The sequence below is a fragment of the Culex pipiens genome, chromosome 3 (assembly GCF_016801865.2).
Source record: "Culex pipiens pallens isolate TS chromosome 3, TS_CPP_V2, whole genome shotgun sequence".
In the NCBI taxonomy this organism is placed as follows: Eukaryota; Metazoa; Arthropoda; class Insecta; order Diptera; family Culicidae; genus Culex; species Culex pipiens.
Window position 1 is genome coordinate 5,716,440 of NC_068939.1, and position 21,543 is coordinate 5,737,982.

A 21,543-nucleotide genomic window follows, 5' to 3' on the forward strand; every position below is an offset into this window, starting at 1 on the left:
GGGTGGCACGGTTGTGGTCGGACGGGCCAGACCAGCCACTCCAAAACGGCTCCGAGTTAAGTAGCCCTATTTTACTGTTTAACCATCAGACAATCAGCCGTCCTTAAATCTGTCTCCAGACTTCAACGCCAACAACAGTACTGCATCCATCTGACGTCAACTCCAACAGCAGTGTGGAGTACTACTGACCACTCAACGAGTGTGGACGGTCATGCCGTGTTGTCGTGTACAGCAGCGTGATCCGTACAGGTCGCTAGGCCAGCGGCAGAAGCTTTCGGTGCGCCGACCGGAAGTTTCATTGATGTTCGCCCAGCTTTGGGGAACAATCTCCACGAACAGTGGTGGAGACGCAACTACAGGCGCAAAGATGACGTCAAGCATGGAAGGGACACACTGGTCCCAACTTCCATTCCAGTAGAGACGCAGTTCTCTTTGGTTAGCGGACGCTGATCCGCTGACACCGGCACCACGAGGTGCCTACAAACTGGAATGGTCTAGCAGAAGTTGAAGGCGAAGAAGAAGAAGAACCCAACAGCAGTTGGACTACAGTTCAGATGTGGGGAACAGACGGACGGACGGAGGAGAGCAGAAGTTGGACAAGTTAGCAGCAGATTGTTTCGTCGGTTATGGATGGCCTGTGGGAACAGGCAACAACAACAACAAGTCGTTCGAGGAAGGACGTCACTGTAACTGCAGTACCAGTGAGTCAACACACGTCAGCAAGCAGGATGAGAAGGAGAAAGGTCTGCCCAACCTGGGAGACAACAACAACAAACAGTACAGCAAGCGCAAGTGGACGAAACAATCAGCAACAGTTCGACAAACAACAACGGGCAACTTACGGAGGACAAAGAAGGAGATTATGGCAGGCGGCACAACTGTCGCACGCACACACAAGCGGTCGACACAGTGAGCGACAAGAAGCGGGCGATTTCCGAGGCAGAGCAGACAACGGCGGGCGGCATCACGGTCACTCAAGAACCACACGTCAACAGCAACAACAACACAGCTCAGCAAGCCAAAAGCTGAATGCAGGTTCCAGCACAAAGCAACAGGGGTGGCGCGTTTTTGTGATCGGACGGGTCAGAACTGCCCCCCACCACAGTCTCAAGTTAAGTACCCTCTAATTTGTGACTCCAACAGCAAACTTAGCACACAATTTCAGCAGGTACGAACGGTTGGAAACTCTGGCAACGACGAAGCACGGCTAGTGCAACAGCAACAGGAGGGAGAAGCGACGCAGGCCAAGAACACGGCAACTGCAGCAGCAACAGTACAAACGGTACGTGAGGTCACGCGTACGTAAGCAGCGGTCGAGAGGCAGTCAAAAGCAGCAGCAGGTCGGACAACAGCACATCAACAGCCCCGTATCAGCATGGCGGGCGGCATTTTATGTTTGACAACATCACGCAGTACCTGAAGAAAGAAGAAGAAAACGTTCGAACCACTGATCGTATGATCACACACAGACATACACAGTAGATGTAGTATTTGTTTACAAACAGTTTTGTCAAAGTCAGTACAGAAGTACACAGGAAGAGCCAAGTAGGAAGATATTATGTTGAAAGCACGCTCAGAGCCGCCGTCTTTCAAGGCGGGCGGCATGTTTACACACAAGACGATGATTCTAGTCAGAAACTTCTGTACTGTACTGTTTTCGTGTAGTTTTTGCCACAGTTTATGTTGTCTAGTTTTCCCACTCTACGTTACATGTAAACACACACATATTTGTAAATAACAGAACACAAACAGGACGAAGAGGTCAGTGAACTTGTCCTGACCGTACATTTTCTTGTAGGAAAACCACCTCAGAACAGTCCCATTCCCTGACAGACCTCAGAGCAGGTCAGAACAGTTAATTTACTGCAAAATAGAGCCAAGTTGACGCGAATAAAGTCTTTTTGTTGTAACCAGTTTTGTTATCTGTAATCTTAGTGTTTAAATTTGTATTTACCGGGAAAGAAAGTGCGACAGGATCAACAGACGTTCTTATGTGCGCAAACATAAAATGACGCCAAACCTCGGTCGGTCGCTGGTTCAGATCCGGCTCGAAGGACCATTTTATGTTTGCGCACATAAGAACGTCTGTTGATCCTGTCGCACTTCTTTTCCCGGTAAATACAAATTTAAACACTAAGATTACAGATAACAAAACTGGTTACAACAAAAAGACTTTATTCGCGTCAACTTGGCTCTATTTTGCAGTAAATTAACTGTTCTGACCTGCTCTGAGGTCTGTCAGGGAATGGGACTGTTCTGAGGTGGTTTTCCTACAAGAAAATGTACGGTCAGGACAAGTTCACTGACCTCTTCGTCCTGTTTGTGTTCTGTTATTTACAAATATGTGTGTGTTTACATGTAACGTAGAGTGGGAAAACTAGACAACATAAACTGTGGCAAAAACTACACGAAAACAGTACAGGACAGAAGTTTCTGACTAGAATCATCGTCTTGTGTGTAAACAGAGGCCTTTCACACGCGAAAGGATGCGATTTTGTTCCCACACATCTCGTTACAGCTGGGCCTAGTTGCGTTGAATATGTATCACCACCACGTGGTCTGTTGATCTTCGAGTCTCTATTAAATTAGGTGAATTTTCAGCAAAGAACTTAACGTGAAGACTTCCATCATTGTCATGATTTTTCGTTCAAAGATATAAATTTTGCGTCGCTTTCAATATTTTGACAAAATTCCTTCAACAAGTTGTTTAGAATAGTGTCCTACACTTGCTGATTCCTTTTGGTAACGATTATGCCATTCCTTGTAAAGTTATGGAAATCGTCATTAATCAATGATTGCGAACTTGGGCGTCAATGATTGTTCCACAAAATTATATAAATTTTGAAACACATTTGATTTAGAGCAAAAATTCCTTCAGTGGCTTCAAGAAGGCAACAACCGGCACTTGCTGATTCATTTTGGTGCAGATATTCGTTGAAATGAAATTTATACAGAATATTTTATAGTGATGATCAATTTTCTTTGAAAATGATCAACGGCTTCACCTTAAGCACCTCTGAACACCTCAGATTCCAGTCACATGTGGATACTGCCGCAGGTCATTTCAAACGACAAAATCCGGTCGTGGCGCCATTTTTGAGCGCGCTCATGTTCTCGGAATAAACACAATCTCATAAACAAATTATCAAATTGTCCTATAACCGGGACCACGCTGGCCACACGACAACCGGTCGTCGCGCCGGAGATCACGATAAGTGACCATTCGAACGTGAACTCGGTGAACAAAATGGTGTTGATCAATTTTACAGCTGATTTGATGTGCCCGATAACCTCTCGCGAATTTGTCTACGTTGCTGGGAGGAAAAATTAGACCATCGGACCGTCAACCGGCTTTGGCGAGATTGTGAGGTGCCAAATTGACCGAATGGCCGGTCGACCCCCTTCTTTCGGGTCGGGCCTGAAACCGGAGACCCTTGAGATAGGATCTGACGACGCTGCTACTCGTAGACTCAGACTCACTCAGGTAATCAGGTGGAGCCTATTTTAAGCGAAATGCAAATTAAGTCGAACTACTTTGGCGTGACTTGGTCACTGAAGTGAGTCATTATGGTTTGAGTTGGGGGATTAGAGAAAGACCATGTGGACTGCTCTTTCGTGTAGGATAAGTATTCTTTTTTGTAGTTCTTTTTATGGTTATGACTTGATTATCCGAAGTCTTGAAAATAATGAGTTTACAAAATCAATGAAACAATTTCAACTCAAAAATGTCGCGAAATCACCATCATCTCCGCTCCACACACCGGATAAGCCGCGAGAAAATCCGCCATGGTGGTGGGGTGTAATGACTACCCATTGCGGGTCTCCTCTAATACCGATCCATCCATCCGCCTTCATCCGTTCATACAAACACTCTTTCGCTCGGTTTACGACCGATCGCGGCCTGCTGTGGCGACAGCTTGGCGGGCGCACACCTGCATCATTTTGACGAAGGTAAACAGAGACCAGACCAAACCAGACCCAATCACGCCACTGTCCGGATGATGACCATCGCAACGGCCAACGGACTTTGAGAGATTTGATCGTTGTGGATCTTCCGGACCGTGGTAGTAGGCGATGCAAAGGTTACTTGGATTCGCAAGTTGGGTTTCCCCTTTTAGAAAGGCACCCCCAAATTGGACCGATATGGTTTAATTGTTGTACCTTCGGGCAATGAATGGTCGAGATCGCTTTTTGACGTCGTGACACAACGTGACGCCGCCCGTTAACGATCTCAGCTGCTGAATCTGTCTACTCAATTCCGCCGTGGGGGACATGCGACCTGCACAGTCTGGTGGCCATGTCGCGTTTCACACCCACGCAGAGTCAGTGGCCCATTCGGCAAGCTCGTTATTCAAATGAGCCGTTTGTTTTCTCTCACCTGGTGTTTGAGTGCTGAGGGGATTGAGTTTTTGGTTGCGGTGCGTGTGTGTGTGCAAAACAGTTTGAGGCGCGAAAAAATCCCCCGCCGTTTGTCTTTCCGCCAGGGGTCATGTTGGCAGCCGGGGCCGCGCCCCTGCTGGGCGGCGATGACCTGCAAAGGGTGGAATTTGGAGACCCCTTGAGTGTAGAATAAGTTCAGACTGTGCGTGGTGCCACGCCACGAAAGGTGCGTTCTTTGCTAGTGGATTACAGCAGGGGCTCTCATCGTTTATGGCCAATTCAAAAATCAAAACTGTGTCCCAAAGTATTACTTTTCGATACAAGTGCTATAAAGTTGAACTTTTAAGCTCTCTGTTATTTTTGGTGATGATAAGTAGGCCATTTCGTCACAATAGAGTGACAGGAAAAGTAAGGATGTTCAAGACGGAATTGCAAATAAAATTTATTAGAAATGAGAAAATAAATCTGAGAACCTCTGCAAAGAAGCCAGAAACATTCCAACCCGGTATCCTCAGAAGTCACGCAATCACGGAAAGAGATATTATGTTGACTTCTTCGGTCACGGACGTGGCACTGCTGACCATGTTACGGGCCTTGTTATTTTATCGCAGCTGCGTTTCTTGCATGCAAACACCTCCTCTTAAAGTTGAACTAGTCACGCCGATTTTGGCATGCATATTCATATTTGCTACCTTAAATACATCAATAAATTTATAAATCGCGTTAGATGGATTGGCCAACTCAGGGTGCGGTCTCACGTAGAGCGTCCATTTTTTTCGGGGATACAAATTTCCCGGGAAATCCCGGAAATTCCCGGGAAATTTTAAGTTTATTGAAAATTTTTATGGTCTTGGTTTTAATTAATATTAATCAACAAAATTGTATGGGACATCAACATTAATGGTTTGAATAAGTGTGAAGATCAATTAACAGCTTAACTGCATTTAAAAAATCGTTCAACTACAAGAAAATGACATTACACTGTATTTTGGTATTTTTTTGGAGAAATTTTAAACATGCCTCTGTGACCAGTTTATTGAAATGAGAAAAAAAAAACATGCAGAAATTATGTTTTTCATGACAAATACTGGTTTCAGCCCTTGAACAAATGGTAAAGTTTTTAAGTGTTGGTTTTACTCCAAACAACCCAATGTTTTCAAATATTTGAGCAAGCTTTGAATATATTTTTGCATTTTTTTTAGAACAAACAATAGATTATCATGTTGCATAATTTAAATTACAAGATAAACTAACATCATTCCACAAAAAGTCTTCTATTTTCACATTTAACCCTCTAACACCTGTAGTTGCCAGTGCTCCATAATTCTTTTACTTAAAATTGTAATTTCTTTAGTACTAGTTATTCAACCAATTGAATTAATTCTTTTTGCACAAATTCGATTTTCATCTCATTTGATCATGGTAAACAAAAACGTTTAAATATCTCAATTTTAATTTGGAGGTAAGGAGTTAATATTGTTTTGATTAAATTACATCAATCTGTTGAAAGCTTACCTAATTGTAATAATTTAATACTCATTAAGCAAGATCTATTCCCAGTTGCCTTAAAAAATAATATTATCAGAAATAATTCTGATGTCATAATTTCTGATAATCTGATTAATTTTATATAAACCAAACAATATATTTTATTTAACAAAATCATGTTGAGTTTGTTCATTTATTATTTTTTCAGAGCATTTTCGAAAAAAAGTTTAAAAAAATTAAGAAATGTATACTTCCGCTTGCATTTCGAGAATTCCCGGGAAATTTACAAATTTCCCGGAAAATGGGAAATATTTTTTTCGGGAATTCCCGGGAAATTTTTTCCCGGGACGGGAAATTGGATGCTCTAGTCTCACGGCGGTGGACTGACCAAGAGAAGTCTTAAAAGCACCAAGGACCGTTGTTGAATGTAACATCTGTTTGGTTCTTGTTGATGGGTTTTGTCAACAGTCAATTCATAACCATTTGACACTCGATAATGGCTTCCATTTTATTACCGTGAATAAAATAAAACTGCCATCACTTGAAGACCACTGTGACGTGAAACAGTGCGGTTAACACTCACTGAAAACTAATTAACCCAGCTGTCACAATGAATGATTGTTCCATACGGAAAACGGACCGCGAATGGCCACCACAAGAAATCACTCTGAACTGCGGCACTGCCCACAACTGCCCTGCACTTCTTAATTAATCAATCACAACACGTGTTCTTGTGTCCGTTGTCGTCGCAAAAGTCGTGCCCTGCAAAACTGCCTCACGAGCTAACGGTTAGAGGCCCTTAATAGAATCATAAGAAATTAATTAGATCGATTGAACCACCAGGTTAACCCTTAACCAACTTTAAATTTGGACCATTTCAAAAATAATCAAAATTGATTTTTATTAGAAATTTGAATTTCAAGATTTTCAGTAAGTTTTTCAATATTTTTTTTCAATTCAATTTAAGGGATAGGTTCAGCAAGCCTAAGACAACCGTGATAGCGCGTAGCACATGTTAAGAAACTCCGAGTGCGGCCAACCGTGGCAACAATGTGACCAATGAGTTGAAACTATTTTAATCTTGTTCCCGAGGCTTTCGATCTGATAATAGGAACTTTAAACCCGCAGACCGCCAGCTTGCTGGGGAGCTATGCTAAATGGTGGCGGCCGGCTTGCTTCGATTATTGAAACGTCAAAGACAATTAATAGAACTTCAAAGGGGCTCGATTCTCGCTTCAAGTTCTCTTCGACATGGCAGGCGACGGGGAAATTGGAGTCACGCCTTTGGTTGCTGCGGTGGGGCTTGCTGGGTGTGGGCCAGCGCAGTAGGCTGCAATCAATTTCGTGATTGCTCCATTGGAAGTGACTTTGGAATTACCTTCCCGCCTGACGGTGGAATGTAACAAAGGACGTGTTTTTTTTTTTGGGAACATGGTAGATTCATTGTCGTGGCTCGTGGCGATGATTCATGTTTAGATTGATTTAAAATCATTCCTCGTTAATCAAGTAAAAATTATAGTTTTTTTAATAATCTGATAATTTAGTTATTCCGTGCTCAAAATCAACCTTCTTCAACAAATCATGTTTACGGTAAATGTTACGCAGTAGGCCTGGCCACTTAAATATTTGTGATGTTTTAATGCATTCTTATGGAATGGCCCACTACAAATGTCAAAATATGATAAAAAGAATGCTAGGCGTAATCTAACCTAAGGCTTCCTCCGGGATCTCTTCGAAAGATTGACTGTGCTATGGTTTGATTAGATTAGATTAGATTAAATAATGTACTTAGCGCTTAGATTAGATAGTTATAATCGCTGAAAAGCGATTGATAGTTTATATTATTACTTATTTCTGTTACAGTTTCACACTTTAAAGCGCATAATTATCATTTTCATCATTCATTGTTCATCATCGCATTGTTCAAGATTGAAAGAAGTTTAAAAGTAGTAAAGATTGTAGACTTGTTTTGATGTACAGTTTTTTTTGTTTTCGTCAATATGTGTAGTTTTCAAGTTAAACCATTACCTGTCTACCTTTCTAGACCCCCGTACCGTTTTTGAAATGTTATCAAAAACGTGACAAATGTTTATATGACAGTATCTCACCAACTAACATATATTCAAAATTCAAGGCAGATTTTTGAAAATGGTCCAAAATACTGATTATGAACTTTTGGTATTTTGTTTACCTGATTTTAAATTATAAAATGTATTTTTAACCTGAAATATCAGATAATTTATCATTTTTGTTATTTTAACATTGAATCAATCTTTTTGCTGTTGAGATATCGTTGATTAAAATCTGAATGCGAATTTGGTCATATAAAAAAACTTTATATTTTGTTTTATTTTCCAATCTTCAATTGTTTTTAAATAATTGCATGATAATGGTTTTTTATGCATAAATAATTTTTTAACAACAAAAAAAAATTAAATACTGAAAAACTGATCCTTACCAGAAGAAATTGAAAGAAAATCAATCAAATTTTACTACAAACAAGTTGAAAGACATCTGTTTAATTCCGCAAATCATCACGCAGCGTAAATTTTTATTCCGAAGCTCAAGCAGCCTGCTGCGATCGGTTGTCATTAATTACAACGAAATTGATAATCGAAAATCACCATTTCACGGCGAGCGATCAAGTTTGGCATCCCACTGGGACTTAATTAACTGCTAGTAGTCGCCGTCCCGTGCATTTTACTACACGATTAGTGGTGGCCATTGACTCCTTATATAAGCTCGCAGGTAGCTCGTGGAACCAAGAGGATTGAGAACTGGTTTTGATTGATTGAAACAAGGATTATTATCCTTATTTTAAAACATAATTTATATGATAGTTTAAAATTTTGTGATATTTGCGGGACGAAGATTTACTCTAAATATAATTGAAAACAAAGCGCAAAATTTCATAGCACAGTTGTCAACCTATTTCCATCATCTTGTAGCACACAAAATTTCATGAAGCATGCCTTGGCGACGTCGCGAGCTCCCAATCGCCTAATCGCCACTCCGTCATCATATCATTAGTCGTGCGCGCCCTCAAATTCCACGACATATAATCCGCGCCAGACTATGAAGCTTGCAAGCAGGAAGTGAAATTTTACCCATGAAATTTAACGCTGAGAAATTTAAATTATTTACAAAAAATTGCTTGTTGATCCATTTCGAAATTCATTCAAAGTTTGTTGATGAAAAAAATGGAAATAATATTTAAAATATGAGAGCAAAACAATTCACAAATATATGACTACCATTTTCGTTCTGTCAAAAATTCTAAATTTTCAAGATTATTTTTTGTCTTTCTTCAACCTGTGTTCCAAATGACGTTTGCACATGGTTTTACCACAGACAAACAGACTTGACTTATGAAGCTTTTTCAAACAAATTTCCGTTGAACATTTCTTGCTGGAGCCATCTAGTTGCGAACATGTGCACCCCACAAAACAATTTAATATACTGTCAAACTCGTTTAAATGAGTTGCGGTGAATTCAAAATTGCCCTGGTAAGATTTGGTCGTTTAAATTGACCGTTAAATTTTCGACTGATGCTTTTTAACATTTCGACTCCATGAAAAATTTCGTTTCCTTCCTTTAAACCCCTCACCCCCAGTCACGTCGATGCGGGTTGATTTGCATATTTTGGCGACACGGCGCGACCAGTTTATTGGCCTCCCCCCTCAGACTCTCTCTCTAATCGGTTGCCATGACGTTTGAGGATTTTCGCAAGGCGCGGGCCCACAGGTGGCGCTTGTTTTGATTTTAGAGGTGGCTCGCGCAGGTGTTCATCCAAGGCTATTAATAGACCCATATTTTAACCCGTCTTAATGAGATTTAGGAATGGTGGATGGGAAGGGGGGACAGAGAGGTATTTTGAATATTGTTTCGAAATTTCCAGAATCGGGAATCCCGTTTTATCAGGTATTTTTGAGATGAGCTAATTTTAGGTTGAATCGATTATAATTTTGAAGAGGACGGTTTAGGGTTTTCTCACGACACATTCTGAAATATTACCAAAACTGTTGTCTATTTTGGTGATAAAAAATAAATTTTGAAATTTTGTTCGGTTTTATAGGTACGAAGGATTGTTCCATTTCAAACTAGGAAGGGGTTGACCTTTTGAATAAACCCATCATGTTTTTGATGAATTTGAATTTGTATGCAAATTTAATGCAAAAAATGTACAATGAATTCCAGCGAAAAAAGAAATAAAATAATGTTTATCGCTAATAATCTTTTTGATAACACTCAAAATATTTTCCAATTATTGCCAATTGACCTTGGAATTTGGCCGTCAAGTTCTCTGCCATTCTAAAATGGCAGAGCGAGGGCTAACCCAAGTACTGAAATATGTTGTATAATGCATATTCCAGGTCTGATAGAAATTATATTTTCCCATAATATCGCAGCCAGCTAACACCCCAAGTTTTTTTCCCGTTCAGAAAAAACTACATTAAACAAGATAAACCCATCACAGACTCTTAACGGTTTCTGAACCGGTCTCATCAATTTACCAAACTGAGTGCTCTGATTGTTTCTCCGCAAAAAAAGTTTCTCAAAAAACGACGTGAGAACAAAATTACCATAAATTATGGTCCTTTTTGCGGAAATCTTAACAGCATCCAAACGGCATGTAATGACCCTTTTTGGCGCTCCCGTTTTGCAGATTTTCGGTGGAGTTGCAAAAAAGTTGCAGCAGACCGTTATTTGCACTTTGCGCGACACTTTTTTGCTTCGAACCCCAACGGTAAAAGTGCACCGAAGTGACACATCTATTTAACATATTTTTATGACTAACGGTACAACGTGTTCTTGATCAAATATCAACAGGTTGTTGCGAAATTCACTTAAGAGTGGGTCCAGAGGAAAAAAAGAACTGGCTCATTGTGTTGCCAATCCCCTGTCCTCTGGGGTTGAGAGCAAAACTGGAATTGAAACATTTTGAACTTGTCAGGGAGGTAAAAAAGAGAAATACACTTGGATGCTGGGCCTCAGAACATCTGGGGTTCTAAAGTGCATCCCGAAACGTGCACAGAATCAACATTAACCTGTCATCGGGCTGGTGGACCCGGCGGGGAGGGGCAAATTTATTTGAAATTGTCCTCTTTTTTATGGTGACAGGGAAACCGTTTTGTTATTGGGCCGATAATCGAAAAGGTGGGTCCCGATAATCGATTTTTGGTCACGTTTTCAAGGCAAGTGAGTAGAATTTATTAGAATGAGTTTATTAAAAGCTTCAATACATTGTATGGATTGTTGGAAAGTTTGAAGAAAATTTAACTACTTTCAAAATTGAAATGATTGTTTAAAAAATACACAAAGCAAAACAAGTTTCATTCTATTGAGGCTGATGAAGCTACCATTCAGAAGATAATATTTAAATCATCCGTGATCGTTCCGTACCGAATCGTTCAATTAGGTAGCCCCTATAGGAAAGACCAATTAAACACGTGTGTTTTTACCTCCACACTCCTCCATTATCGACTTCCAAAAGATAATTTTTCATTTCGTATTTTGACTTTCGGAATCGTTTCATTTCACCGAAATCACAGTCTTCAGCCTCACCCATCCTTTTCCCCCAGCGTTCCTCCTTATTTTTAAGGGCCATAAAACGAACCGTGTCCGGCAACTTTCAATTTTGTAAGCCTTCCCCGGAATCTACACAATTGTTAACTTCGGTTTTAATCGAGCTTCGAGGATGTCTCAAGAAGCCAAAAGGACCTTCTACACCACCTTAAAACCAATTTCACAAAGCCTGATTGCTGGCTGCCCTTGTCCACCGAGAAAGACACCCCGAGATCTTGAGCCCAACCGTGGATCCTGCGAGGTATTGTTGTATTATGCACTTATGACCGGTTATTTTTTATGATTTTATTTTCTGGTTGTCCTCCGACAAGCTGTACTAACTTGGCGTTGAAGGTGCTTCGACCGGCCGGGTAGGATGCTGGTCTTCGGTTGTAATAAGGGACGCGACACGGTCAGCAGAAACAACAGTGGAAAAAATCGGATTGTAGTATGCAATGCATGCCCCCTCCGGTTCGTGGGAAAGCATCCACGCTGGAGAGTGAGAGGTTTTTTTTTTCTGTGCTCGATTGACTTCTGAATGCTTTTGACTTGCGGTTCATGGACGTGCTCGGCCGGGAGAATATTGCATCCTAAAGGAAGGATTTTGAACTCGAGGCTGAACCTGATTAACCTGGACTTTAAAATGATTTTTTTCGAATTGACTATCTATTCAAAGCACCTTCAGAGCGGAACCAAAAAAAAACATGATCTTTTTAAAGTTTCTAAATAAGACGAACTGTACTAACGATATCAATAGACTATTAGATATTTCACCCTAGTTTTCCGAAAAATAGTATAATTTAAAGTATAATTTAAACTACAATACAAAATTAAGTGAATTTGGTCTATTCAAATAACAAAATCCAGAATCCAGAATCCAGAATCCAGAATCCAGAATCCAGAATCCAGAATCCAGAATCCAGAATCCAGAATCCAGAATCCAGAATCCAGAATCCAGAATCCAGAATCCAGAATCCAGAATCCAGAATCCAGAATCCAGAATCCAGAATCCAGAATCCAGAATCCAGAATCCAGAATCCAGAATCCAGAATCCAGAATCCAGAATCCAGAATCCAAAATCCAAAATCCAAAACCCCAAATCCAAAATCCAGACTAGGGAGAAGGAAAGGCGAAGTCCAAGTACCAAGTACCAAGTACACTCACAATATAGACGCAATAGTGGCCAAATCGTCAATTTTTAATATTAAAAATTCTTGCGGGTCAATTTCCATTTAAAATTCATAGGTTGAGCTTCGCTTCCTGATACCTTCAACATATTTCACATATGGGTCATTCCATCTGAAGCGGAACAGCATTTGAAAATTACCCTCTCCGATCCTGCTCAAATTTGGCAGAGCTGTTGATACTATCAAAACATGCAAGAATCCCGAATTTCATCTAAATCGGACCACCCCCTCCATTTTTGTACCTCCCCAAAAAATCGACTTTTTGCCGATTTTTTACCAAACCTCCTAGTTTCAAACGACGATACCTCAGGAACCACAAATCTTAGAGGGTCGGTCTTAGACTCAATTTTGAAGAAAATTGGACGTAGAATCCATTTCCGTGATCAAAATTTTGATTAATTTATTTTGTCTACCTGTATTGCGCAATTGAAAACTTTAAACGGCCGTATCTCAAAACACCCCATCTTATTTTTTTTATTTGACCTCACCATCGTGTTCCCCGACCAATTTTACATAAGGATCACTTATCGACAGAAATGAATATGTTTCGTTCCAGAGGTATCGAATTTTAAAGTTTTGTGTTTTCGAGATAACCTACATCAGCTTCATTCGCCACATCTGCTAGAAACACACAGGCGGGCTGATCAATAACTGCTACCTGGTGTTTTAGGAGATGATTAATTTATATTTTTATAATTTTACGCAAATATTTATTCAAATGGCTAATAGGGGAAATTCTAGTATGTTTGGCAGGTTAAGTCCTCGCTCCTAGTTTCGTCCAATTTGCTCATTTTCACTATTTAAACAACAAATTTTGCAAAACTTTTGATACAAACTTGCTTGTTCACTTCTTATTGAGCTATTTATTACTCGATTTCAGTTGAAAACGCTTTTTATCAGCTGTAATTGAATGCCAAAGCGCTGATATGGAAACATTAGAGGAACGCTGGAATTAGATGCTGTTCCCCTACCTTGATCAATCTATTTTTGTGAATAGGAATATTTCCTTCAAAATTGAGTCTAAGACCGACCCTCTAAGATTTGTGGTTCCTGAGGTATCGTCGTTTGAAACTAGGAGGTTTGGTCAAAAATCGGCAAAAAGTTGATTTTTTGGGGAGGTACAAAAATGGAGGGGGTGGTCCGATTTGGATGAAATTCGGGATTCTTGCATGTTTTGATAGTATCAACAGCTCTGCCAAATTTGAGCAGGATCGGAGAGTGTTATTTTCAAATTTGCACTTTTTCGTGCACAGTTGAGATGGAATGACCCATATTTGGGATTTGGGCTGAGTTCGATTCCTGGAAAAAGCCCCTGAGTTTCCGGAAAAAAACGTAATTTTTGTTTATCTTAGTAATGCAATTTGTTGAAATTATTACTCAAACCATTTCATTTACAAGTTATAATCTTAATAAAACGTTTTTATGTTCTTTTTTAATTTCGTTCAACAAATTCGCATTTCTAGGAACATGTTCTTTAAGGAACAGCTTATGACCTGTTATTATTAATTTGAGATTCAATATTTAAAAAAGTTGCAAATTGAACAGCTATTAAAAAAATCAAGTCGCAACATATAAAAAAAGACCGGTAAAAACATCCAAAGTATTAAATAAACAGGCGTGCATATTTTTCGCTCCTTTTCTCCTCCCCGTGCATTAACATTTATTTTAAGTATGCCGCAAATTACAAACATTAGCCCCGAAATAACAATGTTACGGGCAGGGACACTTGTTTACCGAAAGCGAGAGAGACAGAGACGAGCAGTGGTAATTACGGCGAATTGTGTCCCACCCGAAATCTCGACCGCTAAAAATGCGCTCCCATCGACAAGTTTACACCACAAACGAGACCCCGGTTCCAACAAAGGAGGCCGTGGAGGAAGCAGCCACATTACATTGATGGGTTTTTGGTGGAGAGACTTTTTGAAAGGGGCTACTTTTTGTGATTGTAAAACTTGGCATTTGACAGTTAGTAATTTGCTAGCTTTGGATGTTAAAATTTTCTTAAAAATAGTATTCTTCTACGATAGTCCCTTTTCTAATGTGATTCGACGAATATCTCTGACCGGTTGCGTCGCGTTTACAGCGAGGATCGCAGGACACCTTGGCCGTCGTCAGTCAACGTGGAGGAGCTCGGGGGAGCCTACTTGGATGGGTTGGCTGGTGGGGGCCATGATATAATTGCAGACGTAGGACGTAAAGTGAAGAGAAACCACTTTTGCACAGGATTTTCGTTCGCACGGATGATTGCAACGCCCGTTTTGTGTCCAGGTGTTCCGCCGAGCCGGAGGAAAACCTGTCCGGATTCCCACAATGTGTGAGAAATGCAGTTTCGTGGGGGTTTTTTGGAGGCCCTTTTCTTTGGGGTTGGGCCGTGGAGACAACTTTCATTGCGCGGTTTAAATCACAGTCCTGGGGAAGGTCCGGTTTAATTTTATTCTGTTTTACTTGCATAATGATTTACTCTTAAACAATTAATTTTTTTAAGCTGAGCAAGAATTTTAGAAATTTTTGGTTGGAGATTTTCAGCATATATATTTTTTAAATCTATAACTTTCGTCATTTAATGTATGAATATTTGTTCTCCTTTTATTAGAACTTATTGGTTGAAAATGTTCTGCTCTATCTTCAAACTGCTGACAAGATCTAAAACCAATTTAAATCTCCAAAAATAACTGACAATACTCAGTGGCAACGAAGTATCACTATCGGGAAGCCAAAAAATAAACCTGAATTCCAAATCAACTTCCATAAATGTCCATCCTGCTGGGTTTCGGGCTTTTTTGCAAACTCCTCTTCTCAAACGGCCACAGCAAATAGGTCGGAGATTTTGGAGCCGCGCACCGTACAGGAATCCTTGCCCTGCTGGAGATCTCGGTGCTCGGATCTCTCCCGTCGTTGACGTCGACTCGAGTGTTTCAGCTTTCTTGGTTTTACCCTTTGGCTTCATTCCGTCTTAAATCGCGACTTACTGGCGCCAAGGAAGAGATCGCTTTTTTTCTGTTAGTTGTTGTTTGTTGCCTTTTTGCTCTGGCAAATTTTTGAATATAATGGTTGTTTGTCGGTTGGTCTGTGGGGATCGGCTCGAAAGCTCAACGAGCATTCCATTGTCGATGACGCGGTGTTTTGTCTTTTGTGCCTAAGCGACTTGGAGAAGTTTGAAACCGGGTTCGTCGTCTGGGCGCGTTCAAGTCTTTTGTTGGCTTGACGCGCTCAAGTGCCCAAATTTGGTGCACTTTTTTGCTGCAGTGAGCTGTAATGAAGCTGAGATTCATTGAAAACGAGTTCAGGTTTTTTTCGACGCGTTCTCACACCGCTGCATGCGAGATTACCTTCTCGAGACAACTGATATTGGAAACGTATTTAGGAGAGCGGAAAGTGTGGTAATTAATACCAGCCTTTCTAACCACATCTACAATCTGGCTGTTTTTGCTCGGTTACGAGATAGCCCAAGGAGACAGTAAAAAACCAACAGACGAACACCTGAACGAAATTCGATACTTTTTCATTCAAGATATTACGTTCATTCGGGGTTTTGAGTATTCATAAATGCATCCAACTGTACCGTGATTGGAATTTCAACGACGACATGCTAAAGCAATCAATGATCTGTACGTTGCCATCCCGAGCAGACGGAAATAACTTGGGAAGGTCAGTTTTTGATATTGTGAGAAGATCAAAATCCGTTATTGGGATGATCGGATTAGTTGTTAAAATAACAAATTTCCATAACAAAGATTTGTTCGAAAAATAACTCAAATTGTTATTGCTCTGTTATTACAATAACATACTAATAACAAAGAGTCCAGAACTATAGAATAACAAGATTAGTTATTCTGAGCGAAAGATGGGGAGCACCCAAATAACAAAAACTGTTATTATTATGGATTGATTGCATAACAAAAAGTGTTATTATTTTATCCGTCAAAATCCGTAATCTCTCATACTCCTCTGGTTTTTCGATACAATCAGATTGATTATTTTTGCCGATCAATGTTGAAGTCCAACCTAAAAATAAAGAAAAATTATCACAAAGTGTCTTATTCTTTTTCTTGAAAAATTAAGGCACTTATCTGAAGAATATCATTAAAGTGATAAGCATCGCCACAGGAAGAATTTCTGATAATAAATGGAGCGTTGTGGTCGTTAACTCGAGTTTCCAATATGCAGCCTTCATCGACTCCAAGACCGTAACCTGCAATAAAAAATATTTAAATATTTTAAACCAAATATTACATATACCAACAAAATATAGAGCAAACCAAAATGTCGGCTTTGATTTAGGCGAAAAAGTTGACAAATTTTGCTCAAATAAAAGTTTCAACAAAATGAAATATACATAACAAAATAATGTTAGGTTCTCTAAGAAGTATATAAAATTTCATAATAAATTATCATTCAAATTACTCAGATTCCTTGTAAAATCAATATAGGAGATAATACTTGCAAAGGCATATTTCATACACTATTTTCCCTTTGAAAATGCGATTTTGTTTACTCTATAATAATAGTTACCTGTTGGATACAACTATTTGGGACGAAATAAACATTTTTGTTCTAATCGAACAAAAACTTATTTTTTACTATTTTTTCTCAAAACTTTTTTAAACCACCTCAGAAATTGACGTTTTATCCACAAAATAAGTTGCAAAAGCTTACAGTTAAAAAAATTGTGCCTGAATGCACTCAAAAAGCCTGTTAAAAAGCGTAGTTAAAGGTTATTTTCAAATTAAGCAAAACAAACTAAATGGGCCAATTTGGATTTGTGAATAAGCAGTCATGCCAAAAGGCCGTAGTGGGTTTGTAAACGAAGAGTGTATCCCTTTCATGCCAAATGTAAACATTATCAATAACGTGAGCAAGATACATTCTTTGTTTACAACCCCACTACACTCCTTTGGCATTGTTTTGCTAGATTTAACATGGCAGGATATGTTAAATGTAAACATGCACTGACGTGGACAGGATAGATTGCATGTTTACAAATCCAACTTTGCCCATTTACTTGTTTTACTTGAAATATATCCGTTAGAGGTCGAATGTCAAGGTGTTGATTTACGACATCACCTTTTTAGCTTTTGAGGTTATCTGTAATTCGTCTTTTTTGCATCCACCATCAGTGTTTGTAACGATACTTTTGAAGTACTTAACCAAACTTAATAATTTTCAAGTGGAACTTGTGGGTTCTAGTTGCAAAAAAGAGCTATTTCAAAATTAAAATCGTTAAAAGATTCAGAAAAGCCTAGGAGGATAAGCTGAAGAAGAACTTATAAGGTCAAACAGAAGGTGTAGGAGTAGTGGGGGGGGGGGGGGGGGAGGAGGAGGAGGAAGAAGAGAAGGGGGAGGAAAATCTACCGCTAAAAAAATAAGTTTACTTAACTGATTGCCCCGATTACCCAAGTTTGCTTCTGCTGGCTTGCAGGTCGTCCTCATCGCAACCGTTACAGGTTGCAGAATCATCTTTGGCTTCGGAACAGTCGGCATTCTGGACCGCTCCACCGTTAGCGTATTAAGCCTCCTCTTCTTTGAATCTGAAAAGAAATTCCCCGTCAATAAACAGCATTTGCAAAAGTTTGGAAACTTGGAAACACGAAAGTGTGTGAACAATCAAAAATAATGAAATAACTCTAGCACAACAATGTAATAAGGCCAATGTCTAAGTGTAAACAAAGAGTATGTCCTGATCGTTCTTAATGTAAACATAAACTGACGTGAGCAGGATAGCCGCTTTGTTTACACTTCGGCATTAGCCCATTTACATTGTTTTGCTTTCCGGATGAAGCACTTGAAAAACACAAAAATTTGCTCACCCTTTGACCAGGATCCTGCCGATTACTGAAGTTCCCCGAAATGATGGAACTGCCTCAGACCCCGATCAAAACTGAGGACATTCGTCCGACAGGTCCTGTCCTCTGTTTTGCTGCGAGGATTCGCTGTTGTGTCGCTTACAGCTGTGTTTTTTTCCCTCCAGCTGCAGCAATCTTCTCCTTGACGAAGAAAAACACAAAACTTTCGCCAAAAAGAACATTTTTCCCGATTATCGCGTTTTACCCTTTGCACATACACACACGACGGAACTACCGAAAAGGGATCCGGAAACGGAATTCGGTACAAACTCGATCCACACGCGACGAGCAACTGCAGATCTGGCGCACACGAAAAATAAACAACAGCCTGCCGCGACGACGAAAAAACAGTGCCTGCTGCGATCGCATTGTTGACGTTTACGTGTGAGAGCAGGGGGCGTCCATAAAAAACGTTTATGCATATTTGAGTTAGAAAATATAAAATTAATAGCTTTTAAATTGAAAACCAGTTCTCCCATAAATGAGCATCCTGCACATTCATATTTCTTTTTTCTTATGAAACAATTCGTTTTTTTTTTCAGAAAATTAAGTTCAAAACATTAGCAGAGAAACGTAATTTGGAGACGACCACTTTGGGCGGATTCCTTTTCCAAGCGTTCCCATTCCCACCTCACCACCCCCGGTTTAATGTAAACAAACCCTACACTCTAAAATCAGAAACAGTTGCAAATTGGAATTTACTCAGAAAATAATCCTTAATTCGGTACAAAGCTACTCATTATCAAGTTCAATAGTTTTGGGAATTGGTTTGAGAGTGCATTTTAAACAGTTTGTTTTGAACTTGGTTTGACGTTCCGAATAAAATTTCTTCTTCAAAAGTCTCTCTTGCTAGCGTCAAGCATCCCTAAGTTTCCTGCCGGAGAATTTTGTTCGAATTTTTGCGGTGGCGGGCGGCAACAGTTCCGCCGAGGAGTTTGGCGAAGAATGGACCATGTACGGGCCCGGCCCGAGTGCAAGGACATCGAGCCGCTGAAGCAGGATGACGACGAGAATCCGGTGGCGAGAATCCGCTACAGCGAAAAGTTCAACGACGTGTTTTCCTACCTGATGGTGGTCATTTCCAAGCAGGAAAAGTCCCTGCGGGCGCTTGGGTTGAAACAGGATGCGGAAAAACTATACGGTATGGCAGTACCAGCGGGACATTCTTAAGGCGTCGATAAGCTGGACTACTCTAGGACAATCCGAAGAATTATCAAGTTTGGTACTTTCGCGAGGTGATTGTCGAATGGTTGAACGATCCTTCAATGTAGCTGGATCTGACGGAGAACATCCTGAACACCGACGAGAAGAACTATCACGAATGGCCGCACCGCCGATCGGCCATCAAGAGTTAACGATTGTTTGAGGAAGAGCTGGTGTACGTGGACCGGTTGATTTCCGAGGACATGCGCAACAATTCGGCATGGAACGAACAGTACATTGTGGTGAAGCATACCGGATTAACACCGGAAGTCCTTGAGCGCAAGGTTGTGGAATTGTGGACACCCTTGGTTGATTAGAGATTTTTAGAATAAACAACGAAATTACGAAGCTGGTTAATAACGTCGATCCGGAGCAGAATATGGCCATGTCGCATAACCCTATGAGCATCGAAAGCGATTCAAAAACTGCTCTTTGGATCGAATATGAGTGAAAAATACCAAATAAAATCATAAAAGAACAAAAAAATACTGGTAGAACTATATTCACAATTACTTTTTTATATTTTAATGTTACGAAAGTCCTATAAGCTATGAGATTCCCTATGTTCACAGGACCTTTCCAAATAAAACTCTAGATGAGTGTATAATAAATTTGTTGGTGAGGGCTTAACAAAGGATTTTTGTACGAAAATATTTTTCAAAAATCTACTTTCAATGTTGTAAAGTCTGCAAAAAATACTTTTGAGAAAGCTCGACAAATAATTAAACTAAGTCTTTGGCAATACAGACTGATGTACACTAGAGTGTAACAAAAATGACTTTTTGGCGGGCATTCAGGGGATTGCTCCGGTGGGCATACTGAGCCCAAATCTTAAGTATGAGCTTTATTGGACGTAACAGGAGCTGGCGCTTTGCATTTGAATTTTAAATGGGAAAATCAAATAGCGTCTCGGGCGTCGCGAGGTTCTTTAACGGGGCCGATTTTTTGAAAAAATATCAAACTTTGAAGGTCTGTACCGAGCTCTAGGGTGCTTCAAACTTACCAAAAAGATGCGTAAGGATCTGGCCTACAGTGGTGCTGAAAATAAACGCTTCAGTGGCCAAAGTGCCTCAAAGAGTGTCATTTTTGAAAAAAAAAATCACAGATTAAATACCATTTAAAATTCAAATGCAAAGCGCCAGCTCCTGTTACGTCCAATCAAGCTCATACTTAAGATTTGGGCTCAGTATGCCCACCGGAACAAACCCTTGAGTGCCCGCCTAAAGTCATTTTTGTTACATCCTAATGTACACGCGAACGAAAAACTAAACATTGTCCAAAGCTTGGGTAAGCGGAAATCTCATTTCTTGTTTTTTTAACAACCGGCTTTAAAAAATTGGCTATGTCCATGAATATCTAAAAAATTACAAAATATAATTTTGATAAAAAATATCAGGGAAAAACATATTCAAATACTTTCCAAAGTTCAATTTTTCAAATTAAAAAAGTCAATGATTATTTTGCTATAAAAAATAAAAAGTTTTTTTTGTTATGGTTATGTTACGACCTCCAGTTGCCTGCTCAGAAATATGAAAAACATAACTTAAACTGTTATTTTCATCTTATTTCACTTTTCCAATCGAATATCAAACAAATAACAGTTCCTGTTATTATGGAATTAAATGAAGAAACATAACTTAATCTGTTATTATTATCTTATTTCACATTTCCAATGGAATATCAAACCAATAACAGTTCTTGTTATTATGGAATTAAATGGAAAAACATAACTTAAACTGTTATTATTATCTTATTCCACATTTCCTATTGAATACCATCCCAATAACATTTATTGTTAAAATAACAGAAACTGTTATTATTTTTTCTTCCAAATTTTTTTTTCAAGAATATTCAATAACAGTTTCTGTTATTTTAAC

General features: G+C 39.6%; 1 pseudogene; it reads left to right on the plus strand.

The window, feature by feature from the left end:
- Positions 1-211: 211 nt before the first annotated feature.
- On the plus strand, positions 212-21,433 carry LOC120421765 (uncharacterized; annotated as a pseudogene).
- Positions 21,434-21,543: the final 110 nt, after the last annotated feature.